At 37.0% G+C, this 13,300-nt stretch overlaps 1 long non-coding RNA gene across 1 annotated transcript; it reads right to left on the bottom strand.

Annotated features, from left to right (window-relative positions):
* Positions 1 to 268: 268 nt before the first annotated feature.
* On the bottom strand, positions 269 to 4,801 carry LOC110918568. Its single transcript, XR_002581416.2, has 9 exons — positions 4,569 to 4,801; positions 4,133 to 4,476; positions 3,830 to 3,912; positions 2,585 to 2,756; positions 1,616 to 1,812; positions 1,462 to 1,546; positions 906 to 949; positions 645 to 725; positions 269 to 470 (listed from the first exon to the last, which is right to left on the bottom strand). It is a non-coding gene; the product is annotated as an uncharacterized LOC110918568 (long non-coding RNA).
* Between the last annotated feature and the right edge of the window lie 8,499 nt (positions 4,802 to 13,300).

Below are 13,300 nucleotides of genomic sequence, written 5' to 3'. Positions count from 1 at the left end.
GGTTTTAGTGGCACTTTTTTAATATTTTTAGTGGCACTTTTTTTATCTGACCAAGAAAGTTTTTGGGTTTTTAATGGCACTTCTTTTGGAACAATATAAAAGATTTTTGTGCCACAATTTTTGTGCCTTTAAAAAGTAATTCTAATTACATATCCATACTAGTTTCAATTATTTCAAGTTAAATATATATACAATTTTTAATGGCACATAACTTTGCTACAAAAATCACATTATTTACAACATTAAATATAAAATAAAAGTTCGATAACATTGTAAATGTGGAAATCATACTACTATGACTTCAACAATAAGTTCGATCCGAAACATAATTCAAATGTTAGCAAAACATTGTTTAATAAGTAACATTCCAAATTCCAAATGTTTACACGATAAGTCTAAACGTTCTTTTTGGTGAGAATTTCACTGTCTTAGAACTTAGCTCCAAAGTTTGTCATGATATCTACCCTACCCTGCCATCATCAACCATATAAACAAGGATTAGTATTGATTCAAAAAAATCTAAAACTTTTTAAATTAACAAATTCATTGTTCTTGATTCAAAAAAAAAACATGTATAAGAAAATGGAAATTGCCTAAACACATTGAACTAGATTATACAACAATTTGGTGGTGGGAAATCATACCTTGGGCTACTCGCGCAATCTTTTTAACAAAACCAGTTGAAACGAATTTATTCCTTATGTTGATGACAAGGAATGACAGCCCTGCTTGTAAAATTTACCAGCCACAACAGGACAATTTTCAATTTAAATGAAGCCTAAAGAAGTATGTTTATCGAATATAAGGATTAATTATTCAAGATCAGTTAGAAAATGCAAATCCCAAATTAAATATTGTAAGGAAATATGTGATAAGCTAAGGGTGTGTTTGGTTCGAAGATTCACCTACGCAAATTGGGTTCTTTGCTCATAAATATTACCCTGCAAGGCTGCAACACATTTCAAACGGGTCACTTGCAAAACTAAAATTTCATTCTAGAACTGGAATCTATTAAAATATTTAAATGTAACTAAACAACAATTAATTCGTCAACATAAAGCTATCAAGATTATAATTTTTCAATACCATTTAAACACTTCGAACTTCGGAACATAACCAGTAGCCAGCGAATTAAAAAGTAAATAGAACAAACAGAACTTGAGTCTTTCACATAACTTTCAACATGCAATCTTTAACAAACATGATAGTGGGTTAAAGAATTATTACTCATATTTTGTTCCTGCAGCTTCTAACTTACCCAACATGATGCTCATACCTCATACAAAAAAAAAAGTTCTAGCCCAAGAATTGGTTTACAAATACCATAGCGACAACCAATAGGACATCGACAAAGAAGAAAAGTTTGTAATTTTTTCAATGGAAAGGGCATACTGAATCTATTAGTTGATGTTAAATGGTTGACTATATGTACATGTATACCAAACTGGTATAATTTTTTACCTTGCATCTTGCAGCTTCATTCACATAAGGCTGCTGTTACGTTCGGTCTCAACGTTGTTAATATCCTCAATGCTTCCTATGTAATCTGCTGAAAGTGATGTCTTTTAATATAAGCAATAAAAATGACTCTTTATGTGTTTTATGGTGTAATTACCAGTAGGACTTTCATGATGGTTGACTCGTGCTTTCAGACTCTCATATGAAATATGCAGGTGATCAAAGTAGTTCAATCACGATTCAACACCAATATCATCTCTCAACATCTTTTCCAGTCTGCACGCTCCACCAACACGCTCCAACCTGCTGAAAGTTTGCACTCTCATATGAAAGTTTGCAGTCGAGGATTTGAACCTGAAAGCGAACCGACCACCACAAAATAGCATCGACAGTTTATTTTAGGCCAGAAAAACTATTATGGTTTCAAAATTTTATTTAATGGTTTTACATAGGAAAATCATTATCAAGTGCCATGACTGTGTCCCCAAAATAAGTCAACATGGCTAAAAGGTGACGCCCTGTCATCAAGTTGATCAGTTACCACTTTGCCGGTCGGATTACCCTTAAATCATAAAACTGAAAATGCTGGTGTTTTTTAGACCTAAAATGGTATTCAAAATCGAAACCAGACCAAATTGGTTACTTTTAACTTCTTTTCAAAGCTTGAGGTCTGTAAGCAGAGTTCTTAACAGCATCTGAAAACGCAAGCCCAACCAGCACCCCACTACAAGAAACAAGTACCTTTAGCGGCGCCACGTATCGCCGCTAAAAGCCCTTTTTGTCACCGCTAAAGGGTCACCGATATAGATTGGCCGCTATTGGTTTTAATGTTCTCTTTAACGGCGCATTTGCAGCGGTAAACGGGCCTTTAAACAACGGCAAACGCAGCTGCAAACGGCTGCGAAATTGAAACCGTTTGCAGCCGTAAACTGGCCTTTAAACGGCTGCAAACGCAGCCGCAAACGGCAGCGTTTTCGCAGCCGCAAACGGCAGCGTTTTCGCAGCCATTTAACGGCGTGTTTGCAGCCATTTAACAGTCTGTTTACGGTTGCATACGTGTCGTTAAACGGCTGCAAAATCGCAGCTGTTTAACGGTCCGTAAATTATATGCATGTAACTTATTTACCCTTAAGTGGTTCATGATGGCTTCCCTGTGCGGTTGTGAAACTTTATCCTATCCCATTTTATCGAACGGGATGGTCCGCCACATATACAAACCTAGATGGCTGGATCAAACGCCCATGGTGAAGAAAATGATAGGGCCTAGCTATCCAATTATACGTGAGGGAGAAATCAAGCTACAGAATTGGAGATATGGAATGAGCTTAATTAACATATAAACTGAAGTGCTTGTTAACTATTAGAAATAACAATAAATGCTTCAACTATGCTTGATTAAGATCTATGAATAAAAGCATTTACAAAACGGGTTAGTGTGGGATAAAATTCAAAACTGACATTTACAAACGGGTCAATTTGGTAAAAATTTTACTCCAAACTTACCATATGTAAAAGGTTGATTATTGTATAATGATTTTTTTAGTACTATGATATAAGGAAGAAATTTGATGAGAGCTTGTGTTATGACTTCTCAAATTCAGAAAACTTTTTAGGCAAATCATCAGTTTAAGCAGCCTTACGAGTAGGGGTGCAAACAAGTTGAGCTACTTGGGCTCGGCTAAAAAAAGAACTTGAAACGAGCAAAGCTTAAACAAAGTCAAGCCCGAACCCAAGCTTAAAAACAAGCTTGTTTAGTAAACAAACCCAAGCTTCCCTTATCGAACTCAAGCCAGCTCGCAAGCCTAAAAAAGCCCACTATACTTATAAATTTAATTAGTAAATTAAATATATTTTTAAATAATAATAAATACTATTTTTAAATATATTTTCATAAGCTAAATGAGCTCAAGCTCGGCCCGTCTCGTCTCGTCTGGTTTGCACCCCTACTTAGGAGTACAAAGTAAGTCGACTAAATAAAACCAAGGTTGATCATTAACAAGATCTTAGTCAATATACTTAGCCATGATCATTAACGAGATCTTAGTCAATATACTTAGACAAAGCAGGTCAAGACTATATATGCAAATCAAGCATGCGAAGGTAAATAGATATGATTGAGCAAAATCCAAATTCCTAGGTTTATTTAATAGATTTACTTTTTTGAGGTTGCAACTATTTAACATATGAATAAATGCTGATCAAAGGCCAACAACAAAATAAACCAGTCAACAACAAACAAAACTTGGCATGTGGCAATGGAAGTTAATCAAAGGTCTACACTAAGAGATTAAGGCATATAACATAAACACTATTCAACAAACATCTAGGAATCTAGATATCATATCTCAAATATCACATAACCAAATCTTACCTTATAAAATATGGGGCCTTTATAGTGATAAATATTGAATCCAAGAGGAAAGCGGCATCTTTCATCTACAAAAAGCTACATATCTACATGGAGCTCAAAAAATTATATCACATTATGTTTCATGAATTACAATATCCCAAACCTGAACTTAGATTCAAGTTTTTAATCAATGGAAAGGAATATCTTTTTGGTAGAATAATCAATTAAAAATATTAATAGCAAAATCAAACAGAATCAATTATCACGTTCAAACAGATAACATATTAGCATAACACTAGAAGTCTAAAACAGATTGGTAATTACCTTCAGACAGGCATGGTGAAGCCAGAAGCCATGACCAATTCGAATAAGTAATAACTGGTTTCATACAACACTGCAACATAACTCTAAGTCAAAACAATTTTAAAAACTTCATATAAGAAAACTACTAATATTCAAATAACTAAAATAAAGAGATATGAGAACTCAAGATACAACAATTAGTTACTAGTCTCCTGACGAATAAACTTAAAAATCAATAGAAAAATTGCTAGAAGCATTTCTTCGAGCAACTGATGTGCATCTTCAAACCAACAATATCGATTCTTAAAATCAGCAATATCGATTCTTCAAACCAGCAAAATTGATTTTTTAAGGACTTGGGTTTACTACCAACAAAATCGTAAACCAGTTAGGAGATCATATATAGATTTCAATCAAAGAACAAAAAACATAGAGTTCAATAGATGGTTATGCTTACCTCTTAAGCAGCACCACCGCTAGACAACTCCATGACCGAATATCTCGAACTATTGAAATTGTAGGTCACGGAGATCTAATCTCTGAAGTCGAATGATCAATTCTTATTGCTATGTTTGATAGCGAGACATAGAGAGTGGGGATGTTAGAGGGCAGATGCTAAATTTAGGTTTTGAGAATTAGGTTTAGGTTTTGAGAATTAAGGGGAATTTGGGTTAAGGAGAAAAGATGGAAAAATTGGGCGGGATGATTTCGGTGGGGGTGGGAAGCTTGAAATTATTTAGAAACTGAAAATGTATATGAATTGGAAAAAGAGAAATAAATATTTATTAATAGAAAATATAATTAAATTAAAAAATCTAAGTTAAACATCAATATTTAGTAGTTTTGTTCTTTGTTATAAAATCCACGGCCAAGTAGGTACATTTCAATTATTTAATTAAAAAATCTAAGTTAAACATCAATATTTAGTAGTTTTGTTCTTTGTTATAAAATCCACGGCCAAGTAGGTACATTTCAATTATTTGTTATAAAATTATCCACGGCCAAGTAGGTCCATTTCAATAACATGTAATATCGGGGTGACTCGATTTCAGTTGAACACAAATACTATACTTTCACTGGGACTTCCTTGTTTTATTAAGTTTGTAAAACAATAGACATGAGGAAGCAAAGCATAGCCAAGTGATAGAACAGTTCGGTTTTGTTAACGGTTTGACCTTAAAACAGGTAACACCGGACTCTGAACACCACGAACAAATATGGCATACATAAAGTGCCATTAAAGGTGTGTGTCAAACAAATATGGCATACACAAAGTGCCACTAAAAACCTAAAATAGTGACTTAAAAGCTAAGTGTCACTAAAGGTGTGTGTCAAACAAATATGGCATACGTAAAGTGCCACAAAAACCTAAATTAGTGGCACAAAAGCTAAATGCCATTAGAAGTGTGTGCCACTAAATGGCATTTTTTTTTGTAGTGGGATCCTCACAGTTAGTTAAATAAATAATTCATTAATCCTCAGCAAGAGTTACCGACTCTTGTTGGTTAGCTCGTTCGGCTCCTGGTACTTGATGCTAATTTGAAAATCATCGTCCTTCTCCTTAACGAACAGTACTGAAACTCCTTAAGGCAAAAAGCTTGCCTTATGAATCCCCAATCTTGGCAACTTCTGAAGCTGCGTTGACAAATCTTGTATCTCAGGATGTGCAAGTCGATAGGGTGCCTTGGCTATAGACGCGGTGCCTTGAACCAAATCGATGCGAAATTCGACTTGACGTTGAGGGGATAACCCTGGCAAGTCTTCGGGGAAGACTTCAGGATATTCCCTTATTACAGGGATATCTTCGAGCTTAGGTTCTTCGGCTTTCTTATCAACAGCATGAGCCAAGAAGGCAGCACATCCTTTGCGCAAAAACTTATGTGTCTTCAACGACTGATAATCCGTAGGGGCGTATCCTGCTTCATGAATCATGATCATCTCTCCATTTGTCAATGGAATACGGATAATCTTCTCATGACATACGATCGCAGCTCGGTTACTCGACAGCCAATCCATTCCAACTACGACGTCGAAGCTTCCCAACTCGACTGGCAGAAGATCCATCTCAACTCATGTTTTTCAAGTTCTATCACACAGCCTCTAATTACTTTGTTGGCTTCTACTAGCTTCCCATCAGTTAGTTCTATCGAGTATAGGATATCTAACTTATTTGCTACCAAACCAAGTATACTCTTAAACTCTAGAGACGCGAAGCTAAAATTGGCAACAGTACCTAGCAGCACAGATGCATAACGTTGACTAATATGGGACGTACCGATGACCACGTTTGGATCCTGACGTATTTCCCTAGCTTTGCTATTGAGCTTTCATCCTTGTGCCTGATTGCTTTTAGGGCAGTATTTTCTTAAATGCTTTTTGTTTCCACAGTTAAAACAACCTTGAGCACGTTTTTGTTTGTCACTCTTCCTGCCTTGATAGTCGTTGTTGTTGTTGTTTCCTTCGTGATTCTTGCTACCATCTTGGCCTCCATTCCCACGTTCAGTACCTTGCCTACAAGTCTCCTTGACATGCCCCCTCTTGCCACAGTTATCACATTTTCCATATTTACATCGCCCGATATGATAACGTAGACAATTGTCGCACATAGGTAGGATACCCATGTACTTTTTTCCCTTTTTGGCCTTCTTCTTGTTACTTGCCTGAGTACCTTTCTTAAAATTTGCGAACTTCCTCTTGTTATCTCCAGATGGCTCCACATGAGTCTCCTTTTTCTCCTCTGAGGTGGAAAATTTTCCCAGTCTAACCGCTTCCTCAGTGAGCGCCACACTTAAGTCGATAGCATCGGTAATCGTAAGAGGTTTAGATGTTGTCACCATGCTTAGAATCGGAGATGCCAATCCCCAGATGAAGCGTTCGATCTTCTTAAATTCTGGTTCCACCAGACGTGGAGAAACTTGTGATAAATCGTGAAATCTCTACACATACTCGGCTATCTTTGGACCTTCCATCTTCAAGTTCCAGAATTCAGTTTTCAGCTTCTGGACTTTTGCTCTCGAGCAATATCTCTTATGCATCAGCTCTTCAGTTCGTCCCACGTCAAAGCATACGCAGCAGTCTCGCCCAACGTCTGAACCTGAAGGTTCCACCATGATAGAGCCCCATCTTGAAACAGTCCAGATATGTACGTGACCTGATGTTCTGGGGCGCATTTGCTCAAACGCAAAACAGAATCCGTCTTCTCAACCAGCGCACGAAGGCTATGGCACCCCAGTGTCGTCGAAATCTCGGGGCTTGCAGCTCAAGAACTGCTTGTAGGTGCAGCCTGCGACATAAGCAACATCATTCACGTAAGGCATTAGTAAAGCACTCTTGGAAATGTCCAAACGTTTGTAATGTGTCTTAAGTGACTAAACATTACCGTTGGGTGGGTTATTTCCTGAGGTACCTCCACTGCATTCGGTGCGAAGGGTCTTTTACTGTGCGATGGCCTGTGAGATGCGCTCTTGTAATTCCGCCTCTGTCGTCGGCAGAGGGTTGTTGGTATCGGTGTTCCTTTGAAGTGACATCTTCTAAGAAGAAGATCGGCTAGGTCAGGTCTTATTAAGGACACAAGCACATAAGCATCTACTTATCGAATAAGACCTAGGAGGTGTGTATACATACGTATATAAGCAATCGTCATAGCAAGCAATCATATAACATCACAATTATAGCACAAACATGTAGATGGAAACATATTTAATGAGATCACAAGTAAGCACATAGTATCACAATTACAGCACACACATGCAGATAAACAACGTTCTTAGTGAGGGCATGGCGACTGAGCTTTCATTAGTCATTAACCACAAAGTATTGTTACATGTTTAATGGGGAATATGACGATTGGGCTTTCATTATTTTCCGACCACAATCACATTGTCTACAAAGTGTATCACATCAAAAGGGACACAGGGCCACCTTACCCTTGTCCAATAAGCTTATTAGGGTACCAAAATCACATGGTCAAAAGTGGTCTTCAAAAGTCTCCACAATCTCAGCTCATTAGTAGTGCCTTTACCCAAAAGTAATGCAATCCGCATAAAACCAGAAACCAACTATACTGGTGACTAAGGTAGAGGAGGGAAGAAAAGCAAACTTCTAGCATGTGCGAGCTCCTCCTCGAGCTTGTTTACACGTCGAAGTAATTAACTGATCTTCTGCTCGATAGTACAGAAACGAGCATCAAAACCTGGGAAAGGTGTAATAGCAGCAGGTGAGAGTGCAAAAGGAGACAGTGATGAATGTGGAGGATCAAAGTTTACTTGCATAGACAGGGTGGAGGACATGGTGTCAACTCAAACTCCAAAACTCTGTGACTCAAAACCTCAAACTGTAGCCGAACTGACAGGGGCAACTCATCCCGTGCGTAGCCTCCACAATGTGAGGGATGGTAGGGGTCTGAAATCGACATAGTGTATGGTAGGAACCATCAGAATGGCTCGTCCAGCGGTGAAGTAATGAAAGGAGCAAACGGTACATCCTGAGGGATCTGTGGAAAAGCTGCTGAAGCAAAGGGATCGTCGCGCAGGTGCTGGCCAAATGTACCTTCCCCTGGACGGGGTGCGGGTATATCCTGAAAGAAAACGATAGGCATATCGGTGCAATGGACGTCGGTCTCTATAGGGGGAAAAGGAGCAACATCAGCGGGTGCAGGCGGGGGAATAAATAGCTTAACAAAAGGAGGGTCAACAAGTACAGGAACTGGAGCAGGTATTAGGGGTGCAATGTCTGGTAAACCAAAAGAAACATGGCCATGATCAGGAATCGGCTCAAGGTCAATAGGTGCAACATCAGGCTGACCCAAAAGGAACAGAAGCTAGCTCAGGAGCAGGCTTTGGGTCGTGTGGAGGTGTGGGATATCGGGCAGGTGATAGTGCAGCAGTCATAGCGGTATCGTCGTCCGAGTTAGTAGCAAAAGCTGTAATCCGACCGTCTGTACAGCTGAAAGGGTCACAGACTCAAAGGGGTCTGAAATAGAGTGCAACTAGAATCAGAGGATAACTCGATAACATGGATCTCAAGAAGTGGAGTAGCAACAACGTTCTCGTCTAACTTTTAATCATCCTGGGCGTCATCAGGAGGACCATCAACAAGCAAATCAATGTCCTCATCAAACTAATCGTCGAAAGGCAGATTCTCGGGAGGAATGACCACGAGAGGTACGTCATCGAGGATCGGAGCCATGATAGGCTCACCATCGGAATAACCAGGGATGAGGTGGTCATGGACTGAAACAAAAACGACAAAAGGATCCTCATCAGGGAAACCATTAGCAAGGGTAAATCATCGCCAAAGTCTGGTAGCGCGAACGGCTGGAAGTCGTCCTCGGACCGCATGTTAGGATCACTCTCAGTGTCTGACGTATATATCTCTTGCGCGGGCATGACCTCGTCGTCTGATGCGACTGCCTTCGGGTTGCGGGCATCCGACAACCCATTCTCTGAGGATAACATGTGTTCCTGCAACGTCGTAATCCTAACATATGTACGTATAGTAACCACTAACACCCAATATATGCAAACAAAGGCAATTTATCTTGTAATCATGTATTCACATTTATCCTTCATGAAACTTTCTATCTTTCCCAGTCTCCCAGACTAAACCACCTAGTCTCCCAGACTAAACCTCCTAGTCTCCCAGACTAAACCACCTAGTCTTCCAGACTAAACCAACCAGTCTCCCAGACTAAACCAACCAGTCTCTAAGACTGAACTACCCAGTCTCTCAGACTGAACCACCCAGTCTCTCAGACTGAACCATAAACATAAACTTTGAAATGTGTTTCGTGTCTTTTTATTTTGTAAAAATGCCTGTTTTCCCTGGATCTGGGCGTTTCGTGTATGCAATGAAAACATGTTGTAAAAATATTTTCGTGAGAGCCCTAATGATTGTAGTCTAGACTCGAGAAGGAATCCTAGTTTGCTATAATCGAAGCTCTGATACCAAACTGTCACACCCTGACTTTTGCGGAAGCGTGATTTGGTGTGACTTGCTTAATATCATTGCATTCAACCATAACAAACAACTATATGAAAATACCAAGATGTTCATCCATATATAGTTTTCAAAATAATACAACCGTCATTGTTTAACATCAAACTAAGACTTTAAGTTTAGAACACCTGACTACCAATGCTTAAAGTTCCACACTCGACTTCACAAAAGACATAACCAAACTAGGTTTCGAGCCATGTATCTTATCCAAGATAAATACATAACCCAAATCCTTCGACCTCGGATGATACCTTTTATTAGAGACTTGACTTGTAAACTCCAAAGCCCGCCAGATCCATACTTAAACTCCAACGCCCGCCAGATCCATAACCCAAATCCTTCGACCTCGGATGATACCTTTTATATTAACTATTCCGGAATAATATTTCTAATAAAAATACTTTAATGTATATTTCCAAAATATATATTCCGAGGAATATTACATAGAAAATTATTTATAGTTCTCCCTTGACAAAAATATTCGTATTTTCATATAAGTCTCAAAAATAATATATTTTCATGTCTAACTTGGAAAATATATATAAACTTATTTTTCTCCAAAAATAATATATTTCACATTTATTTGAGAAAATATATCTTTCACCCCAAAAGTATTGTATTTCATGTTTGTTGAGAAAATATATATTTCTTTCAAAAATAATATATCTTCTAAGAGTTTCAAGAAAAATATATATTTATACTTGTCAAAAAGAATATATTTTCCCTTGTCAAAAATATGATATATTCTTGTAATAATCGTAAAAATCATATTTTTGTTCTCTTGGTGTCCAAAATATTATTTACCAATATATGCCTATGAATGTTATTTCCTGAGTATTTTGTAAGTTATATTCCTTGGTTCGGTTTCACCAATATTTTGTGTGAAATGTGTATATTTATTCCTTGGAATTTTGGCAATATTTTGGATTGTATTTCTTGGTATTTTGATGTGTTATATTATTTCAAGTACTAAAATAATATAACTAATACACATAATATACAAATAATCACACACATGGTGTCATCTAAATATATATTTCCTAAATACATATTTAGTCACTTTTATTTATGAAAACCAACCACCAATATTTATATTTTTGTAAACAAAAATTATCGCAAAGTTTTTGTAATAATTTATGGTTTAAAATACACTTGTAAACACTTGTAAACAATGTAACATTGTATTCATCCTAGTCTTCCTAGACTATCCCACTCAGCCTCTAAGACTGAACCTCCTAGCCTCTCAGACTAAAACCCTCCCAGTTTCTCAAACTGACTACCCAGTCTCTAAGACTCAATTTTCCCAGTCTCTAAGACTAAACCTCCCCAGTCTCTAAGACTGAACCTCCCAGTCTCTAAGACTGATTTCCTCCCGTCTCTAAGACTGAATTATGAACATAAGTTTTGAAGTGTATTTTTGTGCCTTTTGTTTGTAAAAATGTTTGTTCCCTGGATCTGGACATTTTGTGTATGCAATGTAAAAAAAAATTTCGTGAGAGCACTAATGATCGTAGTCTAGACTCGAGAAAGAATCCTAGTTCGCTACGATCGAAGCTCTGATACCAAGCTGTCACACCCAGACTTTTGCGGAAGCGTGGTTATTGGTGTAACTTCTTAATACCATAGCATTCAATCATAACAATGCTATATGATAAAAACATGAGATGTTCATCCATTAATTAAGTTTAGAAAATACCATAAAAACTTGTCTTGAAAACATCGACACCAAATTAAGTTACAAACCATGACATGATCAACTGAGTTCATAAAGACTCCACAAAAGACTTTAAATAAAACCTGAGTTTAGAAACATGTATCCCGTCCAGGAATAGGATACACCCCCTAAACTCAACAACCATGGATAACATCTTTTATTCACGACGCAGCTTGAAGGCACATGCATACACCTGCCAGATCCATTTAGTTCCCTGAAATACATGTGGTTTGAAAAACATCAACAAAAGTTGAGTGAGTTCATGTGTTTGTATAAGTATGTATAAACCTTTGTAAACAGTGTATGTATGTATGTCCCGGTATGAAAGCAAGCAAGCAAAAGATCACCAATGGTTTGCAAGGCCACTGGTATGTGTGATGGTGTAGGAAGACTCAAACCTAGCAAAGTTGTACCGGCTTCCGGCTGGAAGACATAGTCACCCTATGGGCCACCCTAGTCCTCATGGGTGTGGGCTCGCTACACCCAAATAGATCTATCACTCATGCCCCTTGGTCCTGATACGAGGATTAATGGTCCCAAGTATCTGCCTATCCAATCACATGATCTATGGTTCTTTCCTAGGCTAATCATACCAAAAGTATTCGTATGTAATCCTTTGTAACATGTATTTCACCCCCGAAGTTAATAAACAAAACAGTTTAAAAGAAAAGGGGGACATGAACTCACAGTATTGCATCTTCAAAATCGTAACCCAAAATCTCTTCAGCAAACCCGAATACCTACAACGTGCTAGGGTCTATTAGACGAACGGGCCGAGCCTTGCCTTTGTATTTACGTTTTTTAGTTACGTTTCTTTTATGTTTCCAGTATTATTCCAAGTTATAATTTCTTATTAAAATAAATTATTTTAACTTTAAATTATATTTAATTTTTTGAATAATTGTTTAAACACTATTTCTGTATTAATACTTCTCAAGTATTTAATTTCGTATTTTCCTTCCCAATGGTGGGGGTATTTTATACATGTACTTTCGTATTGTCGGATAATATATTTTTAAGTCTCACTTAGAAAAATATATATGTAAACTCATTTTGTCTAAAAATAATGTATTTCAAGAAAATATATATTTTTCTCAAAAATCATATATCTTCTAATATTCTAAGAAAAATATATTTTTATCTCCCAAAAATAATATATTTTCTTCTTGATGAAAATATGACATAACTTGGTAATATGTACAAAATCACATTTTCATTTCTTGTTCCCAAAATAAAATTTACCAAAGATAGATTGTAATGGTATTTTCCGGAATATTTGTAAGTTACGTTTTTCACAATATTAAGTGTGTAACTTATATATTTATTTCTTGTGATTTTTGGTATTATGTTAAGTTATATTATTTTAACCTAAAATAATATAACTATTTCACAAAGTATACAAATATTCACACAAGTGTCTTAATATATATATATATATATATATATATATATATTTACCCATTTTTATTTTTAAAAAC

This window comes from Helianthus annuus, chromosome 16, assembly GCF_002127325.2.
Source record: "Helianthus annuus cultivar XRQ/B chromosome 16, HanXRQr2.0-SUNRISE, whole genome shotgun sequence".
Classification (NCBI taxonomy): domain Eukaryota; kingdom Viridiplantae; phylum Streptophyta; class Magnoliopsida; order Asterales; family Asteraceae; genus Helianthus; species Helianthus annuus.
Note: the sequence above shows the minus strand (reverse complement) of the source record. Positions and strands in the feature narration are given on the sequence as shown.